General features: G+C 33.7%; 1 pseudogene; it reads right to left on the bottom strand.

Moving 5' to 3' along the window:
• Positions 1-253: 253 nt before the first annotated feature.
• Positions 254-1,031, bottom strand: LOC131854868 (uncharacterized; annotated as a pseudogene).
• Between the last annotated feature and the right edge of the window lie 21,235 nt (positions 1,032-22,266).

The following is a 22,266-nucleotide window of genomic DNA, read 5'->3' as shown; positions in this document are numbered from 1 at the left end:
TGGTGTTAAATCCCTTGAACAGAATTCGTTGATTAGTGTTGTTTGTACATGGTTGGGTAAGAATACGCATGTTCTTGGTTTACTTACGGAGGTATCTAGTAGCACTTTTCCTCCGCTATTTCCGAGACCACAAATTTTGTTCTTCCTGATCCACGGCTCTTGGATCAGGGCTATGGTCTCTGCGTTGTTCTCCAGCACTCTGCGAAGAGAAGCCGTCGCAGTTTGGCTGTGCTGGAGGTTGCACTGCAGGATCTTAGTCTTCCCGTAGTGGGGAGGAGTAGAGGACGCTATCGCTAGCTTCGCTCTCTCCCCCCTCCGCCGGAAAGCACTCTTCATCCAGGATGAAATCCGGAGAAGGTGGATCCTGCACTTCCATCGCAGTCGGAGTTACTACTCGTTCTGCCGCAGTTACGGGAACCACTGTCGACGTTGTCGGTTTAGGATCCGTTTGCTGCTCAGCAACTTTCGTAACTTCCGACTGTTTAATATTTGGTTTTGTTTGATGGGAACCATCTTTGTCCATGAAGCGAACGTATGTTTCCCATCATGTAGTAAATCCTTCTTTCCTGGGCCCTTAACACGTCGACATCAGTCTCAGGAATACGGAAGAACAGACAAGTCCCTGGTGGGTCTGTCCTGATCCTCTCGTGTGTCAGGGTCCAGGAGTTCATGTTTAGGTAAAGAAGTTCCCGCAGTTCTGTGGTGTCCCCTGTTTCCCCTGGAACGAAGAGCAGGCACGGCACCTTCTTCGGGATGGCCGATTGTGGTCGAACGACTAGGCTCGAGTCTTCCACTGGAGAGGCCATGGTTTGGACGGTCTGTTCTAGCCAGGCTCTGGTGAAGTCATCCTCGCACCAGGTTTTGAGGACGCCATCCGCAAAATGAGCCTTGCCTCGGAATTTCAGGTCCTTTCTGGTTTTGGCTGGGAGTGTCAGGTTGGCTCTTATTTGTTGCCTGAGCCTCACCTCAATCTGCTTCCTGAGATCCTCAGCTTGGTCTTGTGTTAGGTCAGAGTAGGGTTCCACCATGACCGCAACACAGAGTTCGTTGGCCAGGTAATGGCTGCCGCTTCTGCGTATGTCATAAAAACCAGCGGTTCTGGGTTTTTTACCTTCCCCGGTTGGTGTGACGGTGTCTTCTGACGTGTACGCTTTTGCGGTCTTGCCTCGTTTTTTGGGTCGTTGGTCCTGGGTTTCTTACGGCCTCGCGGTTTCATGCTGCGCTTTTGTGTGCCAGCAGCCAGAACGGCCCTCGTCCCAGTTGCAGGTGCACTGGGTCCACTCGTTGACGCCTCCCCTTTAGGTTTGGTCGTCGCTGGGCAGGACCCGAGTTGATGCCTCGCAGCATCTACCGCTTCTGCGCGTTGTGCCGCTGCCTTGGCTCTGGCTTTCATGCGCCGCTTCTTGGAGGCCGATTTGGGTTTTATTAAGGTGTTCCCTGGTTGTTTCGGCTTTGATGGTGATTGGATCGCGTCTTTCAGTGACGTCAAGTCCATAATTCGGTCCCTGATGCCGCTGAAACAGACATCTCCTCCGATTCCACCTTGAACAGTGCCGCCAGGTTCACCTCGGATGGCTCACTCGTTGACGCAGCCTTATTAGGCGCATCGTGGAGTGAACCCTTCTTTGGTTCCCCTGGTGCGGCGACTATCTTCGGCAGAGAAGTTGGAGCTGCCTTTCTTGGCGCATCTTTGGTCGACGCTACTGGTACTTTACGGAACGCAGCCTGGGTTGGCGCATTCCGCTCAGTCACCTTTTTCGGCGTGTCCCCTGACGCTGCCTCTTCCAGCGCATCTTTGGATGATGTGGTTGGTACTCCACGGGACGCAGCCTTGGTTGGCGCATACCGATCGGTAGCCTTCCTCATCATCTCCTGCGACGCAGCCTTGCACGGCGCATCCTTGGATGACGAGGATGGTACGTCACTGGACGCAGCCTGGGGTAGCGCATCCTGTTCGGTACCCTTCCTCGTCGGTTCTTCGGACGCAGCTTTGCTCGGCGCATCTCCGGTAGAGTGTCCAGGTGCATCAAATGACGCGACCTTGATTATCGTTTTGGCGCATCTGCGACGCAGCCTTCGATGGTCATTGCTTTGATTCGTAGACGCAGCCTGTTGCTTCTTGTTTTTTGGTTTTATTGCCTCTAGATCCATGAGTTGGTTTTTTATATACTTCACCTCAAGCTCTCCACCCTCCACGGAGCCCTCACTTCGGGGACGTCATTCGTTCCACGAATGATCAACTTTGGTATAGGTCCAGCAGGCTGAGAAGTGGACGAGTCCGCACGCAGCGAAGCACAGCGAGGACACCTACCTCACGAGACGATGAGGCAGGCTAGCCCCAAAGCACCGCGCCACGCCGACTGTCACCCCCCAGCTCGCCGAGCCTCGCTTGACTGCCCGCTTATGGGGAATCGCAGCCGGTTGATCGTGGTTAGCTACTCCACGACCGCCCGTTTGAGAGGAAATCCAGACCGAAGAGGTGTGTTGTGAGCAGCATACAACTACAGCCGGTACCCTTCAACCGCCAGGACTCCTATTTTTCATTACTATCCACCTTCAGTTTTTTGCTCGATGATGGACACGCAAGGACATGACCTCTTCATCCCTGCATTTGTCGCCCGGTAGTTTCGTTTTTATTTCATAGGGAACTTAACAGGGCGGCAACCTCGTGAAGGATATCTACCGAACTTGCCTTAAGGATCTACACGACTTGCGCTTTTAAGACCGCGCCTCCCTACCGCCTCTGAAGGAGGTGGTAGAGTAGGCCTGCGCCCATATCTCACTTTTTTTAATGAGATATGACTAGGCCCGCCCCTATTATTGTATAAACAACGTGTTTTCATCATTTAGATACCCATACAGTCCACCGTTCCATTACATAAATTGTTTGTCAGTCTGTCTGTCTGTTTGTTGTTGTTGTAATTAGAATTTGTATAGTTTAGTCATGAATAACGTATTCATAACTAAGCTATACAAATTCTAATTCTAATACTAAACCGCTGAAAAGATCTTAATGAAACACGTGCAGAATGGTTGTATCATGAAGGTATTCATAAGCTATCTTTATCTCAAGAACAGTTTAGTAATCGATAGTATGAAATGAAAAAACCAAAATCTGAGTTGGTGTTTTTATTTATAGACTTGACTGTAGTAGTGGTTGTATTAATAGTTGGCTGCCTGATTAATTATGAATAGAGAGTATAAGTACTTTGATGCTTCGGAATAAATTTACGACTTGTCAGCTAACGTTACTTAAAATTTCCGTTTCTATTTTTATAAAAGGCTTAAATTTCTAAATCGCCGTCGACACACAAAGAAAAGGAACAAATTTAAAACACAATTTTCTATTGTCGTGTTCATGAATACTTTAAATATTTATGCGAATGGAAAGGGTATTTCCATGTTACCCTTTCATTTCACACCTGTCAATGTCAACTCCGCATGAATACCTACCTACTATCAAAATACGACACTTTACGTAAAAGGGGTCGCGGCTGAATGGTAAGTAGCCAGTAACCCAACAGCAGCATGGCAGCGACATGGCCGCGTGCCACGCAACATGTTGCGGTCACGCTGCGGTACAGGCATAGCCCACGGTACACGCACCACAATGTAGGCTCATGCACGTGTATATAGGTAGGTACATACGAATTCTATCGGTCTACCAACATGCCAAAGACAATATCCATTATAAGTATATTCGGTATGTAACACGCGCTGTTTATTAATTTGCAGGGCCTATTGCTAATTAATTAACAGATCATGTTACTACTTCTTAATTGGAAAACTTGATAATAGGATAATATACATGACATTCAAAGATATCGTAATTAAATTTTTATTAGTACCTATCTATTCTAATTAAAGACTCTACATTAAGCCAACTTTTCATAAAGTACTTTTTAAACTAACTTTACCCTTAAAATAGTAACTACTCAAATCTTAAATAAATATTTCAGCACTTACGTCTCTGAAGTTTATAATTTGTAATGTTCTTTACAGTAAATAACTAAATTCATGGCAACATTTAAAGTTTATAAGATACGCCTCTCTAAAATTATAAACTCTACTTAATTCATTTCAGTCTGTCCTTCCCACTAACCTCATTATCTATGTATGAAAATTAGAAATATATAAGACTATATTTAAAATTTTTGCTAGTATCTTGTATGCAAGATGTATTTAGAATGGATTTCAGTGTAAATGTAAGTAGGTATGATGGTGTAATATTTCATGTAGGTATATTTTATATCTAATTTAATGTTTAAATTCAAACGTATAACGTAGTATATATATTCTATATTATAATATAATATATTCTTTATTTATATTTCCTATTCCTTGATTAATATTTCGTGGTGAAATAAGAACAATATAATAAATATTAGAAGATTGCTGTCAATGTGCGTGATATTGTGGGCACCGGCCCTAAAGTCACGTTTTCTATCCATCCATTTCAGGAAATTGGGCTTTTTCCAATGGCGAAAAGCGTTGGGAATCGAAACGGTATTCGAAACATTTTACCGAATGACCCGGGCACGCATTGTGCCCTATAGGTATATGTGTGGTATGCATACGAAATATATATGTAAATTATTTATTTTACTTTGAAGTCAATATATCTCTTGATAAGCAATCCCCAAATGTATTTGACGCTATTATAAATATTCCTGCAATGTTTTTGTTAAAATATTGGTGGTAAAACTTAATGCCTCATATTTTCTAGTATAATATACATTTACTCTAAATTATTTAGGTGTATTTATTATACTTATTATATTATATACGCTATGAGATATGTTTGAGAAATATTGTTCTATAACGTTTATATTATTTTTATTTCGTCAATGAAGTTATCTAAATTAATGTCGATATATTCAGTCATCATCATCATCCATAAACTTTTCTTCCGTCTGGAAAAGAAAAGATCATCGAATTCGATAATATCTCTTAAACAAAAACAGGGGAGTTGAGTTTTATCTTCATCTATTAAATTTATATAACTGAAATTATTAATAATATTAATTATATCAACAAACCTAATGTAGTGGTAGAGTCAAATCGGATATTTCAGTTTTTAATACATTGTATAGTGAATGGACAAGATTAGTGCTACCTTCAGCAGGTGAACTTTCCAGCCTTAAATAAATGAAATTATATCGAATAAAATAGAACAAATATTAAAAATAGTAATTTAATAAGGTTTTGAAAAGGCAAATTCTTGACTGCTCTTCTATTTAATGTTATTAAATTTTTGTCATAAATGTAATATGCTTAAATTTAATTTCCTGAATTATTTCAGTACATAACACCTTTGTCAGCCTACCTCAGATAACAGACGTGAACATAATATTGATATTAGCTGCTAAAAATAACTATAATATAGACGGATAAATTTGTCATTGTGTTTCCTTTTTTATAAATTTTCGATCTTTGTTTTCGCTCATCGCTGTTTGGTTGAGAACTATTTTTATTGAAGTTATTTTTATCGGTCATATATTTTCTCCGTTACTATTAATATAAGCGACCAGCAGGAAGACCGGTCAAAGTCCGCTTGTATTATAGCTTTAAAATTGATTTAAATTTTGTCTTTTGGGCAACCATCATAACATTTGGAATGCATCTACCGTATACGATTTTTTTAATAAGTATTTACTAATGACACACCCGACTGCGCTAATGATATACACTGGAGGATCAATGGAGGGTGATCGCGAAATCCATCCTGATCGTCAAATTAGTCAAGGCATCATTGCAAATTTACCAGATTTTCGCGATGGTTTCCATTCCATTCCATGGATGAGCAACCCTGATAAGGTCTACCCAACATGGTACATTTCTATTATTGGGGCCATTAGTCCCTATTACTATGTAATATTATTTTATCTGTGCTATTACTAATAACACCTGTAGGTACTTAGTATTTAGGATGGAAAAGTTTAAAATATACTTTTTTTATTAATCACATAGTAAATAAAATAAATTAATCTATTATACATATGTCCAAGTCAGACGAAGGGACACAGAGAACATAAATTAAATATTTATATCTCACTGCATATACAACACTGGCTTTCCATGTTAATCAAATCGAGTAAGAATAGACATATCTTTATATCATGTTAGTACGTGGATTTAATAGACACGTTAATATTCTATACGTACATTTATAAATATGTTGCGTACTCGTATTACAAATGCATGAGTTATATTTTTAGAAAGGATTATTTATGTACACATGTAGTCAAAGAAAAACAAGTAGTTAAAATTTTTATATTGAAAATTACGATTAAATATAAGGTTAAGTATTTTCATTTAGTATAAATTTCGCTGTGTGCGAACGTAATCTTTGGTGAGTTAAAATGTGGTAAATCATAGGTCAACCGGCCGAAAGGTTTGCGGAAGTAATGTAATAGAATCAATGATTAAAATCGATATTTAATCAATACCAAGTCTTTACATCCCAGAAAACATGATTACGTTTAAAATACAACAATAAAAAATTGATTAACCTTAAAAAAAATAAAAATACTCAAAGGATATGAAACCCAAACAAAATATTATTGTAAGAAAATTCTGTTCTTTAGTTGACTATAATGCTAACGAAAACAATAGATTAATTATAGAGAATGTCGCATCCCTATTTGGCGGAGTTGTGGCGGGCGGCGTGGCGCATGGCGGGCCAGTCCATTATCCACTACACACGTGTTGCTATTTGTGCGAAAACCTTGTTACCTCGCCCGATGCGCCACTCACTCACTTCTTTTGCTATATGAAAGGAAAGAAAAAGCTATCAATTTTCGGGCGTGCCGCACCGTGCCGTTTCAAATATAATGGGATGTTAGTTCTGTTCAAATTATTTATTATTGTTTCCACCATTTAATTCCTAGGAACTACTGTACGAAAACTTAATGTTTCAACTCCTAGTGTTTATTTAACATGTTTACGGAACATTAACTTTTACAAGTAATTGAATCTACCATGGTATATTCACACATACCAATGTAATTAAATACCTAAAAAAAGTTACAATAATTATGTTGACATTTGGTTCAGATTGACATGTAAAAATTTGTTCGATATCGTAGTTGTATTTATAAAAGGTACACAAATATTTACTTATGTCATCTGAATGAAGCTAGTTACATCATCATCATCATCATCTTCGCAGCCCAGAAGACGTCCACTGCTAGTTACATAAATTAGAAAAAAAAATACTATTAAAAAATGGCACATGATAGAGCCTATTTGTCTACAGCATCGTAACTTATTGCAATTATTATCATAGAGTGTTCCATATCTAAATTAAAAACATATATAAGACAGACAAACAGACACGCATACTGACTATCGACGACATTGTCATTGTGGTCGATGACCAACGTAGCAACCTGTGGCCCAATAACTATTGCAACACTATTATTGCATTCTGTTTGTAAGCTATAAGAAGAATGATAAGAAGACGCGTGGACGCATCTGTTCTTTTCACTCTCCAGAATATTATATATATATTACCTATATTAGCTATACAGTAAAATATTTTTTTTCTCTGTAGAGAAGATATAATAATTATCATTGAAAAAGTAATAGTTCCTTATAAAATTATCAATATACATATTTATGTTCATATTTTTCCACCAATTATGTAGCTTGATTGTTCAAAAATGTTACAAAAATAATTAACTTTAAATTGATTACATACTAATTTCATTTAACAGTTCAAAAATTTTGAGTATTTGAAATTTATTTGGTTTTTTTTTTTAATTTTTAATATCACTATGGTGACAATCATTGTTGTGTGATGTATAGTCGTGATTATCATATCACGGACATGAGGGATTATACATATGCATAACAAAGAATATAAATATGTACTATTACTATTACATACCTGTCCATTACGAAGTACCGCTAATTAACATAATTAATTTCTGATGAGTACTAACCTCATTAAACTTAGTTACGTAATGTAAAATTATAACACAGTTGATACAACTAATTAAACTGAAACAACTGCCGTGATGACCTGTTTCTACTTTGGTATTATTTTATTGGAATGTTATGTGTCCTTTTAGAACCAATGATATTTCTTCATAGCTGTTTATGATTATTTATCGATATTGATCAGCTTGAATTGGGATATACTTACTTCATTAAAGTTTAATTATTTAAGGTCGTTTAACTGACAGTATTGTTGTCAGACACCGTGGGAACACTGGCATGCGAACATTTAGCAGTTTCCTTATTTAAGTTTTAGTATTGAAGTTTTTCTTCTTGGTTACTATAATACTAGAAGTATATTTATATAGTTATATTTTAACTCATTAATAGCACGCTGCTTTCTTAATTTGTATGAAAGTTCATACAAATTAAGAAAGCAGCATGAAAAATATAACAAAACAGATCAACATTTTTAAATATAATAAAACTGTGACAATGCGAAAACTCTTTGTTAGTCTGTTAATGTGTTTAAGTTAAAGTTAATAAAGACTTGATGAAGTTGAATGAAATTCTCACGGAATGTGTCGTTAAATAAGGGATAACTGTATATACAAAGAAAGCTAAGAGAAATACATTAAGTAAAATATATAAAGTTTTCTATTATAGTAGTAGTAGGTCTGGAAAGATATCAGCGACTAGCGCTACCTATTTTGTTCCAAAAATAGCGATTACAAATAAATACAATATTATTATGGAAGCAGTATAAAACCGTATAGATCACTAAAAGTGGTTTCTTTTCATAATTCGTATGGTTTTAAATACACAATATTCAATTTTATAGTTTCTATATATCACTACATTTTTTTTTGTTTTTATTTTATTGGCGATTATTTTAAATATTGTATAGGTTTATTTTTTAATAAATATGTAGGTGCCTACATAATTATTCATAATAAACAAACTAGGAATCTTGTAATAATTGTAACAAAATTCATTTGGGAAAGGAGTCAAGAAACAATATCGCCAGTGTGTGAATATCGGTAAAAGGTTGTGATTTTAAATGTGTTCCATGTTTTCCTTAATTATCGTGTTCTATATAGTATGTACGCTCTACGCGTTTTCTTTTTTATTATAACGCAGTTAGGAAGTGTAGGTACAGTAAATTGTATAATATACATGGATCATAGAAGGTTACATGCTCTTTGTAAGAACTCTTATTAATAAATAAGAAGGGTTTTTATGAATGCCAAACAAGCTAACGGCCTACCTGATGGTAAGTGCTAACTGTTATCATATGACACCACTCATGCTTTGCCATTCCAGTAGACTAAGCTACTTATCCTGTAATTTCACTGCCTTATCTGCACGCTACAACCGCAATACATATTTTTACTCATTATTAAAGCCCTCTATCACTACCTAATGATGGAATGGGATATCCGTAGCATATGGACATGAACAGCTTTATATTTATACATTTTATGGTAACAAATTATTACTATTTATAACAAAAATTATGCGAGATTTCACATTTAATTCTATTGCATTTTGTATGTATTAGTGAAGTAAATTGAGTAATCCGAAATGCCATTTGTGTTAATTCTATATAAAATAAACTGAATAAAAACTAAACAATTCTTAGTAGGTATGAGTAACAACAGTTAAACAATTTAAGTAATTTCTACCTTTCCACACCCTAGTAATCATGAGAAGTGTTGATTTGCAGCGCAAGTTGTAATAAAGTTTTAGTACCGAGATGTAATGAAGTAACTTGCAAATATGCCGCTTGTGTTATGCGAACTGAGCATTCGTCACATCCCTGGAAAGTTGCATACAGTGACTAACACCTGAACTGAACTTTGTTCAAGGATTGCGTCGCAATTTGTATAATGATGTATATCAAACATTCAAATGCCCACCCGAATTTTCATTTCCATTTTCCAACGGTTAGTAAGTATGAATTTCAAAATATAGATATTTATATATGCAAAATATATACATAAAGTAAAAAGAATTTAATTTGCATATATTATGTACATATTTCTATAAGCAAACAATTGATGAGTCATTATAGAAATACTACTGTGAAAGTCATTTTATATTATGTGATACGAATATTAGACCCAAGAGTTTATTAGGCATTCTATTTCTTACAAAAGATACACTTCTTAACTTTATATTTGAAAGTAAACATATCCAGAATTATAAGGAGAATCTGACAGAAAAGTTTTTATTGTAATAACACTGCTTTAATTTGCTGTTAACTTTATTTGTGTAAAGAAAAATAAATTAATTATATTCTGAGTTTCTAAAATTATATATCACGTCAAACTCTTGTTTGCGAATGAAATAAACATTTACGTATTCTAAATATTATGTTATCTGTGTTAACTAAACATTATCTAGATATTATTCATTTATTTATTACAGGCACAAAATAATATGTAATTGTTATACAAATTATACATCTAATTTGTGTGATAGAGAATTAAATCTTAAATATTACAAACGCGAAATTTGTGAGTTTGGATGGATGTTTGTACTCTTTAACGCAAAAACTACTGTACGGATTTTGATGAAACCTTACAGCTTATACATCAGAATAACATATAGGCTATAAATTTCATGCGGGTGAAACCGCGAGCACAGCTAATATAAAAATAAAACCCTATACGTCAAAAAAATAAAACCCTTTGCCGTGGTACACGAGTATGCATTATAAACTTATGTCGAAAGAAGAATGCTGGGCACAGTAGATGATGGACATAAAGGATTGCTATAACAATGATGATGATGAAGGTAGATGCTTATTTATATATTCATTTTCAAGTAGCAAACTTTTAGCATTCGAAATCAGAAAGTTGTTTGAAATATTTCAACATTATGGCGGTGGTGTTTTTGAAGTCGATGTCAAAAGTTCAAAATTAATTCATTACGTTCGCAAAGACAGGCGGATTTTTTGTTCGTAACAAGAGTCGTTCTGTATGATAATTAACTCTCAGTTTTGGGGGCTGCGTATAAATCGTAATAGGGCTTAAAATATGCATAGTACGTGTAACTCTGAATAAATCAGTGCGCCACAACGTATCTATTAATTTTATATTTCTGCTAAAAAACCTGTGCTTTCATCTAATTCCTTTTATGTAAATATGTAATCGTGCAACCGGAAAATAAGTTCCATATCGCACCCTTTTGCTGTGCAGCATGAGTTAGGTGGCACCGGGAGGTCCGGGCGGAGCGGTGGCGTACATAGACGTGACAACAACCTTTATTAGGAGACGAAACAATTTTATGTACGCAGCACTGTACACTTTATGAATAGTAATCAAACCACCATCCTCCCTTCATTTATCTACGGGCGACCAACGATGAAATGTAGATGAGGTCTTTTTGATAAGCTCTTGGAATAAATTTGTACTTTTACTTGGTAATTATCAAATGGTCGTAGAATAAACAAATGGCTTTAGATATTACAATTTGTGAAACCAACGATTAGGTTAACGATTTATTTATTTATGAGCGCATCTTTATGTCTCAAATTTATTTGTCGAATATTCGTGTCCTGATTTTACACGTGTCTCTTAATTACTTTATAAAAATTATTTAGTGCATCCTTAGATGGAATAATGTGAGACATTTAGTGTTTACTAAGGTGCTATTGTATTTTCAACATCATCACCGAATTATCACATACACATAGATGATGTAAAGTATATTAGCCACCCCTTAAATTTGTAAGTATAGTAGAATTTGTTTTGTATTTCACATTACTGTACTGATTACATTGATATTATAAGTAAGTTTAATAAACAATAAGATATCTATGACTAAAATAACCACACGACCAATCTTTCAATGAAATGCCAGATATTTAGTAGAGCTTCAAATATTTAGTAGATACAGAATACTGAATACATGTATGAAGTAAATGAAAATTTATTGTACAGCAAATATATTGTCAAGATATGTGTCATAATATTATGGCTTGAACAGTATTTGTATAAGAAAATTACATTTTTTATGAAATACAAATAAAGTAATATGACTACCAAAAAATAACTCCTTACCTACATATGAAAACAGTTCATTTGCAGTTTATTGTTGTAGAACTGCGACCTTTTCCTTCACCACAATGCCAGGAAAATGAACGTTTCGAACGGGTATCGAACCATATTCTTTAACTTGCTAACTAAATTTTATCAGGTCGCGGAATTTGCTACAAGTATATCTTTATTGTCAAGCAAAATATAGGACGTCTCTGGGGAATAATATTTTTTAAGTTGTAGCCAAATATGAATTCAAGGTACGCTATGTAAATGAAAAGTTTGACGCTGAAAAGTGATATAAAAGAAAATAGAATACAATACATTCATGAAACTCTGTTTGCACATGTCTTTGTGTCATATTTTGTTTATGTAGTTTTGCGTTTTCATACGAAACATTTTCATATAAGTGTTGCTATTATTCAACATTTATATGATAATACATAATAAAATCATATTTTTTGTCATGAAAATCGAATGTAGAAAGATTTTTGTAGGTGAATTTAGAGAGTATATAAATGTTTTGGGGAGGAATGGAGTTTATTATACTCTCAAAACTAAACAAAATAATATATACTTTCATACAATTCATTTATATATATTGATATTAAATAATATGTTTAAGTATATAGATTGCCATTTAGAGACAATAAAATTTGTAACCAAAATTATCCATAGTGCATATTTGATAACTCATTTTATAACATTCCTTTGCAGTAACTCAAATTTGAGCTCTACAAAATAATAGACAAAACAATATATATTACACAAAACATTAGAAAAATGTCACACAAAATACTCAGGGAGGATATTAATCTTCCATAGTGTACGATTAAAATTTAATTTATCTGGATCAGAAACGAGGTCGCTGTAAAAGCCGAGAGCCGTTCGTGCGTCCACGACAGCTGTCAATCAAACCCTGTCGGAGCGAAGGTTGGACATCTGTTAGGTTTCTTGTTATCACGACCCTCATCTTTGAAGAAATTACTTCGTGCATCCATGTCGCTGCCATCTAGTGACAGACCCTATATTTCCGATAGTTGGCCTACTAACGACGACGACCACATCCAGTTTTATATCTGCCAGAAGATATTTAATTTAGCACTCAACTTAAAGTGCCGTCTAAGACGTCGCAAAGGTTTATATGAGAACAGAACAAGTGGGGAAATTAGACTAATTAATGGAGCAATTATGAGGCTACAATACGTTTTACATAACTCTCCTGCTTTTCCACTTAAGCATGTATTCTCGAGAATTTAAATGATATTTTGCGAGCTTTAGACATAATTACGCATAATCCATCACGTATATAATAGATTAGGCACAATAACGCAATTTGAGCTAGTACTTTACATGGTGAACAGTTAAGTGGATAATATGTTTAAATACACAATAACTGTAAATATTGCTCCTGGTGAATTAACAAAAAGAAAGATTTAAGACATTAATTCAAATTAAAATTTTAATTTCCAAGAAAATGTAACTCCCAAAAAATGTAACAAGAAACATTCAAGGAGCGTCTACAGTTGAAAAATAAGCTCATTAAGAAATGTTTAGTCAAGCTAATTTAACCAGGGCCTCCGGTATCCCCGGGGAAATCACGAGCTCTGTGCGTATGTACTTTCAAAAGTTTTTAGAGACTTCGACTAACTGTCTTCTTGATAAAACTTAATAATTATGGTTTACTTATAATATACATAATTTATAACCATTTTATATTTTACCACAATTCTATGTGAGTATAAAATCTATCTGTTATGGGGGCCCTGAAATATATTTATCTATCATTATTAATAAAACCCAAATACTTTTTCTTAAATGATAGTAATTTAGTTTAAATACGACAGCTATCTGTATATATTATCTTTACCGTTCTACAGGTAAAGAGCTGAAGGGGTCTTAATAAAAATTGATGTGAATATATTCTATTTATAAATCCTATTTTTTTTATGTAATTTGCATCCACATCAATTTTCTTCCCTTATTTGACCCTATAATATTTGAATAGACTAGTCCAGTCTTAGTTTATCTTCTTAGTTCTTTTCATTGTATAAGTAATATTCGTGCATAATTTCAAATGCCTATATTTTTATAAATACTTTACCATACTCTTGTAAGTATTTATTAAATTATTTGAAAGTTGCAATGTCGGATTAATTTTATTATTGTTGTACTATATTACAGCATTGGTATGACACGATTCCATAGTCATCTTCTACCATCGCACCACCACCAATAGGGAATTCACCCTCACACCCTAGAATCTACGGATCACGGACAGTACTGCTTTAAAGGTATTCCCTCTCGCGTACACACAAATTGTAGAATGAACTACCTGCCGAAGTTTTCTCTAGAGACTATAGCATAGGGTTTTTCAAAAAGGGTAGCTATGTTAAGGTTCTTAAGGGCCAATACCGTGCACGTGACACCCGTGGTATTTGCCATTAATGCTTCTTTGCCACCCCAAAATAGATGCCAAAATCACTAGAAAAATACGATAAAATTCTTGAACCACTGCAACAGCCTAATACAACTAATTCAGTAATATAATTTCGAAAGTCGCAAATGTCTTTTATCAAATCATAATTTGATCAAAGTATCATATAATTAGCAGCAAGCGCCATCATATGTTATCATAAATTATAATTGTCACTGAATAATAAGTTAATTATACTCACCTTGTAGGTATTTCTCAGACAAAATATGACTTAATTTAATATCAAATTTAGCAATAAAATTAAAGCTGCTAATATTGTTAATGTAGCTCAGCAACACTAGAGTCAGCAAAACTAATTTTCTTTCTTTTTATATGTACTCCTTATCGAATTTACTTTTTATTAAGGTTCAAATATTTAAAATTAGTACACTTACATTATTTACATTTCATTAAGGTATATTTCCTAATAACGACTATTAATATTTTTTTATTAAAAAGTATATGGTATATTTGACACTACTCTCTCATCTTCCTTTACAAGTTAAAGTTAGAATTTTATTTCCAAATTACCTTTTATGCAGATATATTTAGTACTAAATAATATTTCTGATAAGAAATAGATGAAATATTTTATAATTTAATAGTTGACTGAGAAGAATTAGGTACTGAGGACATTACGTATTTAGGTACCGTAGCATTTGCGAACAATTTTAATGTAGTAGGTATATGAGTATAATTATTGGCACATAGTTATAAATATCTGATTATTGTAATATGTAGGATATTTTGTTATGTAAAACGACTAGACTATGATTACATGGTCCATGTAATCATACTCTAGTAGTTTTAGTCAAAAAAAAGTCAGAATGGGTTAATATATAAATAATAAATGCATATGTATATATATGTATATACAGTCCTTCTAATCTTATATCTAACTTTCGACTATACGAGATGTATGAACGTTTTCATTGTAGAGTTTCATTAACTTGAGTAATTACTCATATTAAATTAAATCGGCAAACATGGAAGATAATTCAAAACAATAACCGTACCGGTACGCGTATGGAGGTAAATCGTTTAGGTATTTGAACGAATGAGAGCAGTATTCCACGGTAATTGGAACTGTCACACGGACAAATGCGCTGTCCACCGTGTGCCAGATAGTCACTCTAACTGCCGCCATTAGCTGCGAGATAATCTTAAATTACTACCAACACACTCGATTACTGTGTCACATCCTGAACTCTAAATAATTCGTTACAATTTTCTGGCCTCCATCGCTAATTTTATTTCATTATCTTTGTTTAAATATATCATACAACAATCAATATATCATATAATATATTTTATCTGTAATCCTAGTCATCTATGTGGAATATACCTACCTACATTTTGAGTATATTTTTATATACCGTGACAGGGAGAGAGGCCACCGCCGTCTCTCGAATTATTAGTTTTGTTTAATAATCATAAAATCTGTCACAACTAAACAATACACAAAGTTTTTTTGCCACATTCGAACTTACTACTATCGGGTCTATATGGGTTATCAACGCTATCTTTTATTCAACTTATTTATTATGTTTATTTAAAAAATCTGACTTCTTGCATAGGAAATTGTTTTTCAGAGTACTGAGAGCGACGTTCAAACTGTGAAGTCTGAGGTCTCCTATGGAAACTGGTATCACTATAATACCAATGTCTACCATTTCTATTACAATATCGTATCTTCGTAAGTTGGCACTTCTGGGATTAAGCGCCTTTAAAGTTCGTAACTTGTAGATGTAAATTGACAGCACGTCGGTATTATTTAGTTAGATCTATAGTGTCTGTCTAAATACTACAGACACTTACACAAGTCTAACACAAAAAGGACATAACTCTACAGCACTATGAATAATGGAGACACAATATGCGTTTTACACATAGACATAAATCTATCAACTTGTTATATCTGGTAGTAAAATACTTACACGTTCCTTTACGATTTATTACATCCCTAATTACTTTTGTATGTGACATATAGTTATTATTAATACTCTATAAATAAGAAAAACAAAGAGCAGAAAATTTTGCATGTAATCTATATAGGTACATATAGGTGGTCCAAATAATAGACGCGTGATGGGAAATTTAATTATTCAATCCATATTAAGTTATGAGTTTTTTCCATCTCAGTATTATTGTTTCGTATATTTATCCTCGAACGAGCAAGATTTGCCCTAGTATTATTACACTGACAAGACGGTTAGATATATGTATATTTTACTTGCAATTATTTACTTTCTCGTAATTAGGTAAGAATTCAATTTTTATTATTTTTTATAATAAGAATATAGTCACGGAAATAACTGGGAAATATCATACAAAATATTTTAAATTAAAATTATCGTACAATAAGGTCTTATTTAAGACTAAGACATTTCCTAGTTACTCCCGTGACTATGGTGCATGCAAGTGCCAAGTAGGCGATAAAAGTGAGAAAATAAAAATAGGCAAACAGCCTCGTTACACAGAATATGGGTCATTCTATGTTCCTCCAATGTCGATTACTCTCCTGTGGCGCTTAGCTCCAATCAGATTTGTATAACAAATATACTTTAATAAGTATAATAGAAGTACTACACTGCTTTTTATCTTCTTATGTCAGATAATACTAAAAAAATACCCCGCAATAAGTAGAGAGCAACAATACATTAAGTATCCAAGATTGATTGTAGGTGCAAAGGTTAAATTTTTGGCTAGCACCCAGAAGGTATACGGCGGTAGTCCCACATATTCACAATTAAGCAACTTTCGCCACACATTGCCCGTCATTTAACCTCCAGTACGTCGCTCCAAACAAAGCAAAGCGTAACTTAATATAAAGCATGTTGGGATGTCCACAAACTTAGGGGGCGAGTTTCAAAGACGATCCCTCGAGTCTCCTTTATGCAAATCACGGGTAATTTCTTTGGTGGGAGTCACCGGGGACCCTTTGCTAAGATTGCGTTGACTCTTCAACCGTGGGCTACCTCTACTATTGTGTATTAGTTTACTCACAAAATGTCATAAAGTAAATATCGAAGTATCAGATAAACCGTTAAAAGCCAACCCGAGTAGCAAACAATCCTAAGCTGTAATAAAGTTTTAAAGAAGTGGCTATACTTAGAGATAAAGTTACTTACTTGGCCAACGAACGGAAATTGCGACGAGCAAATGTGAAAACTTCTTAATACATGGAGAGCCTAGATAGAAATATCATTGCCCTTGTATGAATATAATGTGCATTAGTGTAACTATAAATATTTAATTACTGTACCCGTAATGTTAATTAAATTATTAATATCTTAATATTAACAACATGATTACAAGTGAAGTAGTAAGTTGATCAAACGCACTCCCAAATGTGATAAACGTACGGCAAACTTTAAATGCATCTGCGATTATACAATTTAACAATTTAAAATTATAATTATATATGTTTATCTAATAGTATAAAATTTTAGAAAATTCGTCTTTTTATATGTACAGCAGGTAAAAGAAAGAGCTTCGGAGCGGTGAGTTGGCTTCGCACGGTGTACATGTATTGTATATATATTTGTTTATACAAGTTTAGAATCACGTTATCTATTAAAAAATATTGTTAAAATTTTACCATTGTCTTAGTTTTAAAGATTTAAGCATACATAGGAATAGACAGTAGTAGTAGTAGTAACAGTAATAACCCGACTCAGAGCATGACCTAGTCTGGTTTACAGACGGGTCCAAAATAGGAGATGATGTAGGATGTGGAATATGCGGACCAATTTCATCACGATAAAACCCAAAATCTGCAAGTATATAAGCTATCAAACCGGTTTTCAATCTTTCGAAAGACGACTTACGCCTTAATTAGATGTCTGGAAGTAATCCTAAACAATACATCAATCAGAACATATACATTTATTCGGACAGACAATTGCTCTACTTAGCAGTTATTATCTTTAATGAAAATCCGTTCTAAACTTATTAGATTATGTATGCCCTACTAAATGAAGCGTATGTAAGAAGAAATAATATTATAGCGGAGATTCATTTGACTCAAGAGGATTCGAATATTGAAGGCAATGAGAATGCCGACCATCTGGCAAAGATATTTTAATAGTTTTTAACGGACTTGAAAAAACGCGTTTTTCTCAAAACTGGGTTTTTCAAACCCTTGTATGTGGTGTGCCTCGTTGCCTAAAACTGGGACATCTCAATATATAATAAACCATGGAATGAACTATTATCAATCGAAAATTTTCAAAACATTCGATTTTTTTAAAGACCTAATAAAACAAAAAAAAAAACGCCTAATAGACTATTTTAAATGTCTATCAAAAAAACAAATTTTTTTATATTCATTTGATTATAGGTCATTCCGTCTTTTACAGGACACTGCAAATTAAAACGAACAAGCCGATCAGGCTGAATCGTGGAGGCCTATTTTTCGACAAGTATCTGCACATTCTGAATATTTTTACTGAAATTTTATATTTATACTGTCCAAATATGTGTTAATAAATGATAAAAAACTTGGAAGTTTAAATATTTACTGGGTAGAAAAAAAATCGAAAATATCTCCTAAAAAACAGGCCGTATCCTTCAATTTAAAATTATAATTATATATGTTTATCTAATAGTATAAAAGAAAGCACATTATATGTCATCTATGTAGGTCGCAGTGCTACATTGTATATATAAACTACACATCTGAAAATAAAATCCATTGCGTAGTTTTAAAGATTTAAGCATACATAGGAATAGACAGTAGTAGTAGTAGTAACAGCAATAACAGTAGCAGTAGTAGTAGTAATGATATTGAATAAACTCAAACATTAATATAATACACCTAATACTCTTACTTATAGATCATTATCATCAGGTGTATTATAGACTTTCACATGAGCAGCGTCGGAGGATATTATATATTTTTTTATGTAAATGTAATGGTAAAAAAACTAACGGCCCATCTGATGGTAAGTGGTGACATTTGCACTTCAAACAGCGTCACGGATATCACGTCATAGTGTGACATCCAACGTACCATGCGTCACTATACTGGAGGACACAATTTGTACTAATTATTATAAAGAGGTAAATCTTGTGAGTTCTTTTAGTCCTGGATAGCCGAGTTATCTAAGAAGGCTTTGGGCCCTACGACTAATAGGAGTGTAGCCACAATGAAATCGCAAAACACGAGAAAAATAAGACGCAGGCCAAATTACGCGGGTCAGTTAGTGCACAGATAACATAATATTACATAGTTAGTGTTAAAAATGGAATTTCAGTTTGTACATTTTAAAGGAATACATCAGTTTGTATCTCATATTTTCTAGTGTCATGTAGAAAATATCATTGCATTATAATTTTATTGTCTTCTGTTGCGTGAAATCTCTATTTCCAATAGTATAAGTATAAATTTCGAAGCTGTAAAGCTGCATAAACAATATAGGGATTGTCTTACACATCTATTGTATATCGTGTTGTATTGTTAGCCAATGACCAGTTCATAATTCATCAAACATTCTGGTGTGCATCAGTGGATGAGAATATGATAAAGCTCTGAATATTCACGTCACTATTTGAATAGTGGGAATACAAACGGCGAGCACATTGAAGCATAGACAATATGATCTGTGTGTAAGACATTGATGAGCTCACTGGTATATCGTGTATCTTGTGAAGCAGTTATTAACTAAAATCTCTGTAAATTCATCGCCGTGTTCAATAAAAACTTAAAACAGTAATGAGACTTATGTCTCATTACTGTTTTAAGTTTTTATTGAAACTAGTTCACATTATGGTAATATTATACGCAAATTGAATATTATTATTAATAGAATAGTTGTAGGTACCTACTACAATATTTTCGTGATATTTGTTTGAAATTTATTTTAATGTTGTTAAAATAAATACCGTTGTTTCAATATTTATTTCCTTCAATAAAATTATTCATGATGTTTATTCAACAACCAACTCACGTTACTGTTTTTGTAGGATTCCATACCAGAAGAGAACAATGAAGTTCATCTGTGTGTCATAGGGGCCTACTTGAAATAATAAAAAGATATAGACACAGGAAAAAGAGTTTTATAAAAATAAAACGTTTTTCAAAAGCTCATCAGACAAAACGTGTAATTTTTTGTAGACCTATTTTTAAGTGATGTTCCGTTATGAATATGAATTTAGTTTTATTTAATTATTAATAATTATACTTATAACTTATATAATATAATTAATAAATATTTATAACTGAAACAGGACATGAAATATAAAAGATATTATTAAATCGGATTTCATGTCAATAAACTCTATGGAATAAATAACTGTTTCAGACTAACTACATATCTGTAACCATATGTCTTGAAATCACATCTTTTTAAAGGTTACGATGGTAACGAGAAGACTAAGTGAATATCCTACACAGTGGTTATGTTTTATTTAATTTCATCTAATATCCAACCAAAACATTGAAATATGAATATAATAGAGAACCCTGACGATGCATGCGGTATCGACCTTGGCTTTATTATGTTAATAGAGGTAATAATGTTGTTTTTTTTGTTATCCATCACATCACTGACTCTTCCTACGTATTTATTTTTAATGTCATTCGTCATATCCAATAAAATATTTCTACTTTATTTATATTTGTGAAGCTATGCCTATTAGAACATTGTTATTTTAGAATAAATCATAGAGGAAAACAGGAGTATCTTCCATATTTTTATACTATTCCATACAATAACCACTTTAAAAGCAGTCACTTTAATATCATTGCTAGCAGTACTCTTTATAAAGATTGGTCTTAAAAGCATTTACTCAGGTCTATTAACTGTATGTTTGTACCTCTGGGAACCAGTTTCTTAAGAAAATAAATTTCAAATTATGTTATTAATATTCAGTACTTACTTAGAGAACGTGTATTTTTTTTAATTATCTCTGTATGGATACACTTGCAAATGTTATTATTTTATTTAAAGACTGACTGAAGTACTAAACATAAAAATTATACTAGTTGAGTTTTTGTCAGTTGTGTTTGTGGTGGTAAGGATGGGGTTAAAAATATTAATATGGCTTGCATAGGTAGTCGAAGGTCATATATGTTTAAATATTTTTGACTTTGACTGTGACATACAAAACGTAATAAAAATATATAAAAAATTTCGACTAATTTAAAAAAAAGGAGGAGGTTTTTATTGGACTGTATGGTTTTTTGTGATACTTCGAACTTTTTTGTGGGCAAAAGTCAACCTCATTTTTTTAAGGACTTGTTCAAGGGGGTCTGAAGAAAAAGTGGAGAGAACTTTTTCTTCAGACCCCCTTGAACAAGTCCTTAAAAAAACTTCACACTGACTGTAGCAATCAGTAACTACCATGGTCATAATATATAACAACAGGAATTGCATACAGGTATCCGATTCAAGAAACCTCTTTTATGAATACTTCAATATCGGAGCTTGTTACAGAAAACATAAATCAGACAACAGTACAGATTGTACCTAATTGAACATAAACTATAGCACTATTAAAGGTTTATTCACACGACACTAATACAGGCCGAAGGCGGCATTGCAGCATACGTCCGGTAACTGTCCGCAAAGCCGTCCGGGTCATGTATATACCACGATTAGAACCAGGGTTGCCAACCATAAAGCATTTAGCCTCGTACGAAGAAATAAAAAATCTGATAAACATCTCGTACATTATAGCTAATTTGGTTCCCTAACGTCGTACATAATAGTATTTGTACCGATTATTGTAGGTAACTCATATCAACTGGTCAAGGATAAAAATAACCTCGTACCAAAAGCCAAAAATCTAATATTTGTACAG

Source organism: Achroia grisella, unplaced genomic scaffold, assembly GCF_030625045.1.
Source record: "Achroia grisella isolate CSIRO2021 unplaced genomic scaffold, CSIRO_AGI_Agris_v1 utg1245, whole genome shotgun sequence".
NCBI classification, from domain to species: Eukaryota; Metazoa; Arthropoda; class Insecta; order Lepidoptera; family Pyralidae; genus Achroia; species Achroia grisella.
Note: the sequence above shows the minus strand (reverse complement) of the source record. Positions and strands in the feature narration are given on the sequence as shown.